The sequence below is a fragment of the Balaenoptera acutorostrata genome, chromosome 7, assembly GCF_949987535.1.
Source record: "Balaenoptera acutorostrata chromosome 7, mBalAcu1.1, whole genome shotgun sequence".
Taxonomy (NCBI): Eukaryota; Metazoa; Chordata; class Mammalia; order Artiodactyla; family Balaenopteridae; genus Balaenoptera; species Balaenoptera acutorostrata.
In genome coordinates, this window is record NC_080070.1 from 16459064 (window position 1) to 16473566 (window position 14503).

Here is a 14503-nt window from a genome sequence, read left to right on the forward strand (position 1 = left end):
CCTCTTGCTTATGGCCCTGGATATTTTATTGCCAGTATGAATTTAAAAAGATAAAGGTAGAACCACAGAAAAGCCTCAATTATCTAGAGCAAAGCCTTACAGGAGTCTCAGAAAAAGTATCAAGTCAAGATTTATATATATGTGTGTGTATATATATATATATAAATATATATAAATACATATATATAAAATTCTTTAAAGAGACTAAAGGACATCTATAAGTAGAAAGCAGTGACAAAATAAATAAAGAACCAGTGATGCAAAGATTTCACTTCTTGAGATGCTATTTAAAGTTTTGTGGATACAAAGGAAAAGGCTGGTTATGATTTCAAAAATTAAGCATCTCTTGAAGCTTTAAACTATATGGCCAGCAATATGGCACAGGGGACACTGACAGAACCTTGACCATAGCTTCTCTTGCTGTTGCCAGACACAGGGAGCCAAAATCCTTGCACGTTTACTTGGACGTGTCAACCAACTTTTCTTTCTTTCTCCCTTTTTCTTGTCTTCCTTTCTCTCTTTTCTCTTTCTCTCCTCCCTCCCGCCCTCACTTCCTCCCTTCCTCTCTTCCTTCTTTCTCCTCTTTCTTTCCTTCTCTCTTCTTTCCCTCTTTCTCCTCTTCCTTCCTTCCTTCCCTTCCCTCTTACCCTTCCCTTCATCCCTCCCTCCCTTCTTCCTTCTTTCCTTCCTTCCTTCCTTTCTTTCTTTCTTTCTTCCCCACTTTTTCAAAGGTTTCTTTGTTTTTTTTAATTTTAATTAATGATTATTTCATTATTCTCCCCTTTCTTCTTCTATTTTTCCCTTCTCCCCTTGGATTAATCTGTAAAACATTACCTTCCATGTTCACTCCACTTTCGCTTCAAGCCTCCTGGCAGTACACGTGGCCCCTCGAATGCCTCTCCTTTCTCACAAGGCCCTCTCCTTTTATCATTCCTTAAGGCACTGATAATCTACTTCCTCTGTTAAGTTCACTTGGACTAATTGATTGTGTGTTTGCAAGTGAGTATGTGGATGTACACTTTTTAAAATCTTCTAATTATAACAATAATAAATGTACTATTCATATAGGATAGATAATATAGTATAAAAATTGAAAGTTTCTCCTTTAAATACACCTGCTCCCAAAACATCTCTTTCCCCAGCCCCAGAGGTAACTGCACTTAACCATTCGCTGTGTTGTGTGTCCTTCCATATTTTTTTCTAAGCATCTATGAATGCACACACATGCTTACGTATAGCAAGATGATGAAAATATTTGCCCACTAGTATGGCAATATAAATAAATACATAATTCATCACTTAAAAATATGTTCTCTTCTATTCTTTAAGTGAACTGAACTATATGTAAGTGCCTACCAAGTGATACAAGTTAGAGGGCAAATCATTCATCATATCATTCTGATAATTTCCAAAGCATTTATTGATTTCTAGTTGGTATGGTGCAGTTGTCTCTAGCTAAGTGATAGCCCTGTATGAACCATGATTTGAAATAGGAAACATGTTAATCTATTCCACAATTCACTTATTGCATTGATAAATATCAGTCATTGAGCCAAGGGTTTTGTTATAGCCACAAGGTGGCTGGACACACACCTGAATGCACGGGCATAGGGAGCTGGTGCTTTGGTCCCCAGGGAATCGTCCCTGGAAGCCACCTGCTCCACTGTCCCATCAATGCTAGGTTCCAGGTGCATCTGCACTAGCTCTACTTCCTGGTCCCATCACCCACCTCTGTGGCCACCACTGGACAGTGTTATTGAGTGATTTGTGGACTTAATTAAGCAGAGGATTTCTCTTTCCCCATTGATATGGAAGTCTTTAAATAGTTTAACAAAGGATATGGCTGTACCAGTGTATAAAATATGTATATCAACCCTGTATATATTCCACATACCTTAAACTCATTATATGTGTATATGTGTGTATGTGTGTGTACACAAGCACTTATGCATCTACAGACCCCCAAATCAAAGGCACAGTTAAGTAGGCAAGAAATAAGAGTAGCAGAGGTGCCTGGGTAGAAAGTGAGGGAGAAGAGGAAAGACGGCAGGTCCAGAGAAGTGTCGGCATTTACCCTCCTGGAATGAGTGTCTGTCTGCCAAACTTTAAGAAAAATCCTTGAGTGTTATTGTTTCCTCATTGTCCTCCCAAGGATGCTTAGCATTTGCATATTTCTGAGCATTAAAGACCACAAACTGCCCTGCTGGACCTTTCACCTGATTTCCCCACTTAGATGAGAAGAACTGGCCCTCAGTGGAGCATACATTTCCGGGAGCCAAGGAGTTAAAAAAAAGAAACAAAGAAAAGCAGAGAAAGAAAGAAGGAAGAGAGAAGTGAGTCAGAGGACTTCTGCCTGTGCGTCTGAGTCAGCTTAGTGTGTTAAAAAAAAAAAGCTGTGTGCGGAGACCTGCCTGGAAAAACTGCTGAATGGAAAGACTTGAGAATAGCTTATAGACTTTGATGGCAGATGAAGAATTTTCATGTCTTTTCGGAAATGGTGAGCGGCCTCTAATAACGCTCCTGTGACATCACAGAAATCTTGACGCTTGCTCGTCCTTCTCATTCTCTTATTAAGCCCATCCCACCTCCTTTTCATAGAGGACCTTAGCACAAGGGAGTTAGGGAGAGAAGAGGAGGGAACAAGGCAGGTGGAGGTGCTAGTCTACCTGACAACCACGTTCCCCCACCAATCAAGTGGTCTTTTTGGAGGAGATGCCATTTGGTAAAGGTGACCTGTGAGCGCTCGCTACTATCAGCAACTCAGACATGTGGGACCGCTGGAAAGAAAAACACCCCTGGATGGGGGGAAGGTTGAGTTCAATTTTATTTTTTATTGTGTTTGCGTGGATGGGAGGGGATGATAAATGTGTGTGCTCTGGGTGCGTAAACATGCTGCAGAAGAGTAGATGCAATTTTATTATATTCATGCACATAAGGGTGAACATTTTAATTTTATTTACAGTAGGGGGAAAAGACCCTCCAGAGTTAAAGATTTGATGTAGTGGAAGTTGCACTGAAGCTTCTAGTTTCACTCCGTTTTCACAAACATGTAACTTTCTGAGAAAAATCTCCATTTGACTGACCTATTTCAAAGTTTGATTTTTACAAAAGCAGTTTGGAAAATTGGAGTTAAAATTATTCCTCTTTTTAACCAGTGGAAATGTTTTTAAGGTGCTTTTCATGTTGCTCAAACTATGACCGTAAATTCTGTTTGATTCGATATTCAATCTGTTGGAGAATTTAAATACAGTCCACGTGCAGGCCTGTATCAAATGCTGCATGTACTTCGCTATTTTGTTTTCATATAAAGGGGCATTTGTCTTTTTTAAAGTAGTAATTACTTTCCCCTCTGATGTTAGAAGGTGCATCAGCGTGTCTCTGAGGGGTAGGTGAGCACTGTTATAACTGCCCTGATTCAAGGCAGCTGGAGACACCAGCCCAGGGCACGGGCCCACCAGGCAACTTACGCACAGACACGTTCTTGTTACTGAATCGCTCTGTAAAGCAAAGCTAATTTTCTAGAACCAAAATTTCAGCTGAATGTCAATGATCCTTTTGCCAGAACCTAGTAGTGTTTTAAAACATTGGCCCAAATTAGTCACCCAGGAAATATTTTAAGGTAACCAAAAGTAAGTTTAAGTGACTGAAAAAAGTTTGGTAAAGTTTCCATCTCCATCTCCAGACTTTGCTTACTCATTTGTAAACCTCAGAGGTATTGCCATGTATAATGTCTGTGCATTTAGATATATGATTTTTCTCACCTTCTAGATATTTACCCTGTCGTGATAGAAAGAACTTGGATTTAGAGTCAGTCTTGGATCTGAGTCACTTTATTACTTCTGTGCCCTTGAGCAGGTTAGAGAGACTCTGTAAGCCTGTTTCCTCGCCTAGGAAATGAAGATAATGCCTGCAGGATATTCCTGGAGTGAGGATTAACTCGAATTAATTTTGTAAAACCTCGGCCCCCATTAAGAATTCGGAAAACATCAGTTTCTTCATTTTTCTTGTTCCTTTTTTTAAAAATTAATTAATTAATTTGTTTTTATTTTTGGCTGCATTGGGTCTTTGTTGCTGCATGCGGGCTTTCTCTAGTCGTGGCGAGCGGGGGCTACTCTTCATTGTGGTGCGCGGGCTTCTCATTGCTGTGGCTTCTCTTGTTGCGGAGCACGGGCTCTAGGCACACGGGCTTCAGTAGTTGTGGCACTTGGGCTCTAGAGGGCAGGCTCAGTAGTTGTGGCGCATGGGCTTAGTTGCTCCGTGGCATGTGGGATCTTCCCGGAAACCTGTGTCCCCTGCATTGGCAGGCAAATTCTTAACCACTGTGCCACCAGGGAAGCCCCATTTTTCTTGTTCCTTGATTGTCCTTATTTATTTGTTTGTTTTTCTTTCTGAGCCTTGGGTTTCTCCTTAGTTTAGGTAGAAGGTGATGTTGAAGCATCTAAATCTGGATTCTGCCAACAGAATTTTTCTGAATTGGTCTCTTGTCTTGTCTTGATGAACAGCCACCCATTCAGCCCAGCTTCCTGAACAATATCTTGCTTCTCAGTTTCTATGTGCTCCCTTGGGTACGTGGAGCCCCCATCACACGGGCACCCCTCAGGGTGGCTATTTCAGGGCTCCAGCATCTCCGGGGGGTCAGGTCACCTTTGCAGGCTGACTCTCTAAAGCAGTAATCTGTTTCTTTGGCAAAGAGCCTAATAGCATCTTCTCTGCAAGTTAATCATATTTATTCATTCTGATCAGAGTGGGGATTTTCCCAAATTGTCATGTCTTTGCAGAGTGTTTCCTACCATTATGTGCTATAAATGTGGCGTCATTTTATGCTCCTACTTATTTTTGCTAATATAAGAGAAATCCCATTATAAATAATTCCAAGGGACTTTGCAGATTATTTCAGTGGTTCAAAATAAGAGGATCGTTCCCTAGAATGTGGAGCTGCTGTCATAGAGTTTGTAGATGTAAAATGGGGTATAATGCGATTGCCCTGTGGGCCCCATCTGTACAGAATGGCGTCTGCTGAGAGAAAGCAAACAGGGGAGCAGATCTCTGCATCTGGCGATTCTCCCCATCCTGCAGCATTAACTCAGAGCATTTTACCCCATTGTGACACTGACTCACCCTTCCTCTCTCCACCCCCATTGTCTAGTTCTGATGTGCTCTGGCCCCACTAATTCTAGGGTTGCACTGACTTATGCCTCCTTCATCCTAAGGTGGGGAGAAAGCTGGTTTTTACTAATAAAAGTATGAAAACAGAAATGCCACCACTTTCATTGCAAACAATACATGTTTGTTGAAGTATAAATACAACAACTTGGAATAACTGCCAGCCATGTTTCTAAATATTTGAGGTCTATTTAAATAAAGAGACATGAATAATTTGAAACTGGCATCCTTTTTTCTTCTTCTTTTTTTTTGTTTGCATTAGCAATAAATGTTATGAAACCTTAAAAACAAATTCTCATCGTTAGGAGTGGTTGCCTCTGGGGAGTAGGACCAGGAACCGGTCTGGGGACTTAGGCTGTTCATTATAAACCATTCTGCATGCTTTCTTTTTTAAAATCAGATGTATGTATTACTTTGAATTTTTTGATACCTCCCTTAAGTAGGCTCAGTTCAGTTTAAGTAAAATCTGTTGAGTGCCTTGTGCCAGACATTGTGCTGGTTGTCTCAGCTCAGGGATGAATAAGGACTAGCTCTTGCTTGTGAGTTCACAGTCTAATTGGAGAGGCAGAACGAACCAAAGGCATATTTAAATAATATGATGTTGGCTTAGAGAGAGGTCGCCATGGAGTTAAGTATCTTCCTCCCCAGATGTTCTATTCATGCTTCTAATTTCTATCTTTATGATGAGTGTATCTCAACAGCGTTCTAAAGAACACAATTTTGGTTTTAGTGGAAAAAGAATAGATGAAATTTTATCTAAGCTTCGCCAACATGGAAGGTTCCAGAATGAGTCAAAGAGAGAGGCATAAAACCAGTCATGAGTTTTATCTTGCTACTTTCTCTCTGGGCATGAGTGCACAACAGTGTACAGTGGACCTAAATCATAAATCGGAATAAGGCTGTGCACGTACCAGGACATTCTTTATTCCCTGAAGCCCACATCTGCCAATTCCTATGTCCACAGCCAGGGGTTTTTACTGACTTCCAATGATTCTGGTGCGCCCAAGAGCAATGTCGTCTTATTATTAGAAGGTGGTTCCCAACTTGAGTTAGAGGCAAGCCAAGCATCTGTCGCAGGCCCTAAGTCCTTCTGGTTTTCCTGACAAAGCTTCCAGACTTATCTGGGGTCTGGTAGACAGATTTGAGTAAATCTATCCGCTTGTTCAGTAGTTAATGAGGCTTCACTTTCCTCTGCATATCGTCAGAGTGTACCAAGTCATTTTGATTTTTAAAATATCATTGAACTATAGCATTAAAATAGCACTGAAATAAAGATTCATGTTTTGTAATATCTACCTATTCCTCTGTCTTGTTCAAGAGAAAATTTACTTAAATTTGTACAAAGAAATCTTTTTGGTTTAATTTTACGGGTTCGTGATTTCCACAACACCAAAAATATCTGCAATAGGTATGATGCATATCATATGATATGAATCTTTTTTTCACAAACTAGTAGGTAAATACTTTATTAGAGATTTAGGAAAGTGGTTTGTGCAAAAATGAATGAACATGACTTCAAAGATAAAACATAAGCTCAGCTTGGGAATAAAAAGCAGAATTATACCAAAATAGAAGTTGATGGTCATATGGATTCAACTTCTACTTATTTCATTCAACGATTGCCTTAAATAAATGGAGGAGGTAACTGCCTATGTTTTATCAGTTCACTCCAAGACTATATGATGATATTAAATTTTTAAATAAATAAACCTTAAAAATGCCTAAAATATGTTATTAAAACCCATACTTGTTAAAACGAATATTTAATTGTTATCAACCAGTGAATGGTACTGCTTTTATCTTCACTGACTGATTAGAACAATTCTTTTTTGAAAAATTTATTTTACTGAAGTACAGTTGATTTACAATGTTGGGGTAATTTCTGCTGTACAGCAAAGTGATTCAGTTAAACATATATATATATATATATATATATATATATATATATATATATATATATATATATATATATACAATCTTTTTCATATTCTTTTCCATTATGGTTTATCACAGGATATTGAATATAGTTCCCTGTGCTATACAGTAGGACCTTGTTGTTTATCCATCCTATAGATAATAGTTTTTGCATCTGCTAATCCCACACTCCCAATCCATCCCTCCCCCACTCCCCCTCTGCCTTGGCAACCACAAGTCTGTAGAATAATTCTTCACAGCTCACTTTAAACCCATTTCTTTGGTTGAGATAACTTTTACTTTAGCTCCAAATTTTCAGGTACATTTGGGGTCAAGACCTTTTTACAGAACTTTGTCCTCAACTGCCATAGCTGCATTCTACCTGAGCCGGAGTTGATCTACCGTGTTTAACGTGCTCTGGCTTCTCCTGCATCTGCTCTGATTTCTCCCTTGAAAGTGGCAGAAGCAGAAAGCGTGATTATTATCGTGTAGTAGGGCTCCATAATCAGCGTGATGAATCCCTATGTATAAATCCTGTCTTTTCTCAGAATCTCCTGACCCACTTTCCATTTTTTGAGAAGACAAAATTGTCTTTCCCTCTTGACTTCTTCAGAAATCTCTTACAGTAACTGGTATTTTCATCTGCTGGCACTGCTAACTATTACAGAGTGCCTCTCAGATAGAATACAGAGTGCCCACATTTCATCTTATAAAAGAAGTATTTTTCTGCAAGAGTTAGCTTCTCTGATGAAACCACCATATGGACCATTTAATAGAAAACTCAAAAGATTTGAGAGCACAATTTAACAGCCATTCAATCAAGCTGCAGCAATTTCTTTTGTCCCTTTGTGTGAAGGAGGGGCTGGGGGAAGGTTTGGCTTGGGAGGTGGAAGGCAAGAATACAAGGGCTGGGGGGGTTTCCCTGGCGGTCCAGTGGTTAAGACTCGCAACTTGCATTGAAGAGGGCACGGGTTAGATCCCTGGTCGGGGAACTAAGATCCCGCATGCCCTGTGGCAAAAGAGAAAAAAAAAGAATACAAGGGCCGGGCCTGAGGAGGGATGGGAAAAAATTCAGGGCACCTGGGTGCAACAGGGCACAGCAAGATTTTACCAGGGTGGAGAAGAGGGGAGGAAGGCTCGGCACCAAGTCTGGTCGCCTCCCTTTCCCCTGGAACATGGCCTTCACTTACTTTTTGTTTGAAGCGGCTGGAAAGATATTTTTTTGTTGTTCTGGGTCAGTGCTCAGCTTTTGAAGAAGCTGCTTGGGGACAGTCATCTATTGTCATCCCCTCTGGGTTTCAGCTCAGTGTGATAAAGTTACTTAAATATGTGTGTTTTTAAATGGTTATGAAAATAAACTACTCATGTTCATGTGACTCCCCTCCTCCCCACTGTTGAGCCCTGCCAAGGGCTGCAGGGAACAGCAACTTTCAATTCTTCTAGCTGTTTCTTCTGGTATTTGTTTACCTCTTCATTTTTTTTTTTTTTAACATGCAAGTGACTGAGAGCCACTTGACTATTAAAAATCAATAATATTCTCCTTATGCCTGTTACAGGAGAGTATTAAAACATTTTTTTTATACAGCAGGTTCTTATTAGTTATCTATTTTATACACATCAGTGTATACATGTCAATCCCAATCGCCCAGTTCTTCCCACCCCCCCGCCCCCACCGCTTTCCCCCCTTGGTGTCCATACGTTTGTTCTCTACATTTGTGTCTCTATTTCTGCCTTGCATACGGGTTCATCTGTACCATTTTTCTAGGTTCCACATATATGCATTAATATACGATATTTGTTTTTTTCTTTCTGACTTACTTCACTCTGTATGACAGTCTCTGCATCCATCCACGCCTCTACAGATAACCCAGTTTTGTTCCTTTTTATGGCTGAGTAATACTCCAATGTATATATGTACCACATCTTCTTTATCCATTCGTCTATTGATGGGCATTTAGGTTGCTTCCATGTCCTGGCTATTGTAAATAGTGCTGCAATGAACATTGGGGTGCATGTCTCTTTTTGAATTATAGTTTTCTCTGGGTATATGCCCAGTAGTGGGATTGCTGGGTCATATGGTAGTTCTATATTTAGTTTTTTAAGGAACCTCCATACTGTTCTCCATAGTGGCTGTATCAATTTACATTCCCACCAACAGTGCAAGAGGGTTCCCTTTTCTCCACACCCTCTCCAGCATTTGTTGTTTGTAGATTTTCTGATGATGCCCATTCTAACTGGTGTGAATGTAGTTTTGATTTGCATTTCTCTAATAATTAGTGATGTTGAGCAGCTTTTCATGTGCCTATTGGCCATCTGTATGTCTTCTTTGGAGAAATGTTTGTTTAGGTCTTCTGCCCATTTTTGGATTGGCTTGTTTGTTTTTTTAATATTGAGCTGCATGAGCTGTTTATATATTTTGGAGATTAATCCTTTGTCCATTGATTTGTTTGCAAATATTTTCTCCCATTCTGAGGTTTGTCTTTTCGTCTTGTTTATAGTTTCCTTTGCTGTGCAAAAGCTTTTAGGTTTCATTAGGTCCCATTTGTTTATTTTTGTTTTTATTTCCATTACTCTAGGAGCTGGGTCAGAAAAGATCTTGCTGTGATTTATGGCAAAGAGTGTTCTGCCTATGTTTTCCTCTAAGAGTTTTATAGTGTCAGGTCCTATTTTTAGGTCTTTAATCAATTTTGAGTTTATTTTTGTGTATGGTGTTAGGGAGTGTTCTAATTTCACTCTTTTACATGTAGCTGTCCAGTTTCCCCAGCACCACTTATTGAAGAAACTGTCTTTTCTCCATTTTATATCTTTGCCTCCTTTGTCATAGATTAGTTGACCATATGTGTGTGGGTTTACCTCTGGGCTTTCTATCCTGTTCCGTTGATCTGTATTTCTGTTTTTGTGCCAGTACCATATTGTCTTGATTACTGTAGCTTTGTAGTATAGTCTGAAGTCAGGGAGTCTGATTCCTCCAGCTCCGTTTTTCTTTCTCAAGATTGCTTTGGCTACTCGGGGTCTTTTGTGTCTCCATACAAATTTTAAGATTTTTTGTCCTAGTTCTGTAAAAAATGCCATTGGTAATTTGATAGGGATTGCATTGATTCTGTAGATTGCTTTGGGTAGTATAGTCATTTTCACAATGTTGATTCTTCCAATCCAAGAACATGGTATATTTCTTCATCTGTTTGTGTCATCTTTGATTTCTTTCATCAGTGTCTTATAGTTTTCTGAGTACAGGTCTTTTACCTACTTAAGTAGGTTTATTCCTAGGTATTTTATTTTTTTTGTTGCAATGGTGAATGGGATTGTTTCCTTAATTTCTCTTTCTGATCTTTTTTTGTTAGTGTATAGGACTGCAAGAAAATTCTGTGCATTAATTTTGTATCCTGCAACTTTACCAAATGCATTGATTAGCTCTAGTAGTTTTCTGGTGGTGTCTTTAGGACTATCTATGTATAGTATCACGTCATCTGCAAACAGTGACAGTTTTACTTCTTCTTTTCCAATTTTGTATTCCTTTTATTTCTTTTTCTTCTTTGATTGCCGTGGCTAGGACTTCCATAACTATGTTGAATAGTAGTGGCGAGAGTGGACATGCTTGTTTTTTTCCTGATCTTAGAGGAAATACTTTCAGTTTTTCACCATTGAAAATGATGTTTGCTGTGGGTTTGTCATATATGGCCTTTATTATGTTGAGGTAGGTTCCCTCTAGGCCCACTTTCTGGAGAGTTTTTATCATAAATGGATGTTGAATTTTCTCAAAAGCTTTTTCTGCATCTATTGAGATGATCATATGGTTTTTCTTCTTCAATTTGTTAATATGGTGTATCACACTGATTGATTTGCATATATTGAAGAATATATGCATCCCTGAGATAAATCCCTCTTGATCATGGTGTATGATCCTTTTAATGTGCTGTTGGATTCTGTTTGCTAGTACTTTTTTGAGAATTTTGCATCAATGTTCGTCAGTGATATTGGCCTGTAGTTTTCTTTCTCTGTGACGTCTTTGTCTGGTTTTGGTATCAGGGTGATGGTAGCCTCATAGAATGAGTTTGGGAGTGTTCCTTCTTCTGCAATTTTCTGGAAGAGTGAGAAGGATGAGGTTAGCTCTTCTCTAAATGTTTGATAGAATTCACCTGTGAAGCCATCTGGTCCTGGACTTTTGTTTGTTGGAAGATTTTTAATCACAGTTTCAATTTCATTACTTGTGATTGGTCTCTTCATATTTTCTATTTCTTCCTGGTTCAGTCTTGGAAGGTTATACCTTTCTAAGAATTTGTCCATTTCTTCCAGGTTGTCCATTTTATTGGCATGGAGTTGCTGGTAGTAGTCTCTTAGGATGCTTTGTATTTCTGCAGTGTCCATTGTAACTTCTCCTTTTTCATTTCTAATTTTATTGATTTGAGTCCTCTTCCTCTTTTTCTTGATGAGTCTGGCTAAAGGTTTACCAATTTTCTTTATCTTCTCAAAGAACCAGCCTTTAGTTTTATTGATCTTTGCTATTGTTTCCTTTGTTTCTATTTCATTTATTTCTGCTCCGATCTTTATGATTTCTTTCCTTCTACTAACTTTGGGTTTTGTTTGTTCTTCTTTCTCTAGTCTCTTTAGGTGTAAGGTTAGATTGTTTATTTGAGATTTTTCTTGTTTCTTGAGGTAGGATTGAACTGCTATAAACTTCCCTCTTAGAACTGCTTTTGCTGCATCCCATAGGTTTTGGGTCATTGTATTTTCACTGTCATTTGTCTCTAGGTATTTTTTGATTTCCTCTTTGATTTCTTCAGTCATCTCTTGGTTATTTAGTAACGTATGGTTTAGCCTCCATGTGTTTGAGTTTTTAATGTTTTTTTTTCTCTGTAATTTATTTCTCATCTCATAACATTGTGGTCAGAAAAGATGCTTGATATGATTTCAATTTTCTTAAATTTACCAGGGCTTGATTTGTGACCCAAGATGTGATCTATCCTGGAGAATATTCTGTATGCATTTAAGAAGAAAGTGTAATCTGCTGTTTTCAGATGGAATGTCCTATAAATATCAATTAAATCTATCTGGACTATTGTGTCATTTAAAGCTTGTGTTTCCTTATTAATTTTCTGTTTGGATGATCTGTCCATTGGTGTAAGGGAGGTGTTAAAGTCTCCCACTATTATTGTGTTACTGTCGATTTCCTCTTTTATAGCTGTTAGCAGTTGCCTTATGTATTGAGGTGCTCCTCTGTTGGGTGCATATATATTTATAATTGTTATATCTTCTTCTTGGATTGATCCCTTGATCATTATGTAGTGTCCTTCCTTGTCTCTTGTAGCATTCTTTATTTTAAAGTCTATTTTATCTGATATGAGTATAGCTACTCCAGCTTTCTTTTGATTTCCATTTGCATGGAACATCTTTTTCCATCCCCTCACTTTCAGTCTGTATGTGTCCCTAGGTCTGAAGTGGGTCTCTTGTAGACAGCATATATATGGGTCTTGTTTTTGTGTCCATTCAGCGAGCCTGTGTCTTTTGGTTAGAGCATTTAATCCATTCACATTTAAGATAATTATAGATATATATGTTCCTATGACCATTTTCTTAATTGTTTTGGGTTTGTTTTTATAGGTCCTTTTCTTCTCTTGTGTTTCCCACTTAGAGAAGTTCCTTTAGCATTTGTTGTAGAGCTGGTTTGGTGGTGCTGAATTCTCTTAGCTTTTGCTTGTCTGTAAAGCTTTTGATTTCTCCATCGAATCTGAATGAGATCCTTGCCGGTTAGAGTAATCTTGGTTGTAGGTTCTTCCCTTTCATCACTTTAAATATATTTTGCCATTCCCTTCTGTCTTGCAGAGTTTCTGCTGAGAAATCAGCTGTTAACCTTATGGGAGTTCCCTTTTATGTTATTTGTCGTTTTCCCCTTGTTGGTTTTAATACTTTTTCTTTGTCTTTAATTTTTGTCAATTTGATTACTATGTGTCTCGGTGTGTTTCTCCTTGGGTTTACCCTGCCTAGGACTCTCTGCGCTTCCTGGACTTGGGTGGCTATTTGCTTTTGCATTTCAGGGAAGTTTTCAACTATAATCTCTTCAGATATTTTCTTGGGTCCTTTCTCTCTCTCATCTCCATCTGGGACCCCTATAATGCGAATGTTGGTGCATTTAATGTTGTTCCAGAGGTCTCTTAGGCTGTCCTCATTTCTTTTCATTCTTTTTTCTTTATTCTGTTCCACGGCAGTGAATTCCACCATTCTGTCTTCCAGGTCACTTATCCATTCTTCTGCCTCAGTTATTCTGCTATTGATTCCTTCTAGTGTAGTTTTCATTTCAGTTATTGTATTGTTCATCTCTGTTTGTTTGTTCTTTAATTCTTCTAGGTCTTTGTTAAACATTTCTTGCATCTTCTTGATCTTTGCCTCCATTCCTCTTCCAAGGTCCTGGGTCATCTTCACTATCATTATTCTGAATTCTTTTTCAGGAAAGTTGCCTATCTCCACTTCATTTAGTTGTTTTTCTGGGCTTTTATCTTGTTCCTTCATCTGGTACATAGTCCTCCGCCTTTTCATTTTGTCTATCTTTCTGTAAATGTGGTTTTCGTTCCACAGGCTGCAAGATTGTAGTTCTTGTTGCTTCTGCTGTCTGCCCTCTCTACCTCTTCATTTTTAAATACCATGTTTGTGCTACTGTTAACTTGATTTGCCCTTCAGAGATGTTATAACACGTTATAACACTGACTTCGATGAATGATAAGGTTTTAGACTAACACCCCTGAGTCCCATTTAACATACTTCCTGTTCCTCTCTCTTCCTCATATATTTACATCAAAGTTTTGGGTTAAATTTAGTGATCATATCATTTGTATTATAATATTATATAGCACTTTAAATAATAGCTAAGATTATTGGGTACATTTTGTATGCAAGACACTGTTTAAGAGCTTTAGACACATATTAACTTATCTTTGTAACAACAATATCAAGTGGGTAGTGTTATTTTTTTCTTTTATGCAGATGTGGACATTGAGACATAGTTTAAATCACTTTTTCAAAGTCATGCAGGTAGTAGTTGGTGGAGCCAGATTTCAAATCAAAGGAAATCTGGCTCTAGAGTCTGCTTTTAACCACTACACTCTTTAAATTACTGTGATTTTGTACATACTGTTCATAGAGGAGTCATATGTATACTATCACTTCTTTTTTTTCCTTTCATTTCATTTACTGTCATCTCATTCTTTTCACTATTGTTTTATATTTTTTTTCTTTTTGGAGCTCCTACTACCTGGAAGTTGGGTGTGCTAAATTTATCCTCTAATTCTCTTTACCTTTATATTTTCATTTTCTTTTGTCCTGCATTCTGGGAGATTGCCTGAACTTTATCTTTTAACTCTTCTGTTGACTTTTTCTTCTGTGATATTTTTAAATCCCCAAAACTGTTTATCTGTGGCATGTTCCTTTGTTGATT

At 38.3% G+C, this 14503-nt stretch overlaps 1 protein-coding gene across 2 annotated transcripts in view; it reads left to right on the forward strand.

Annotated features, from left to right (window-relative positions):
* DGKI (diacylglycerol kinase iota) overlaps nt 1-14503 on the forward strand; it is a 473650-nt gene that overhangs the window by 68998 nt on the left and 390149 nt on the right. The window lies entirely within an intron of this gene.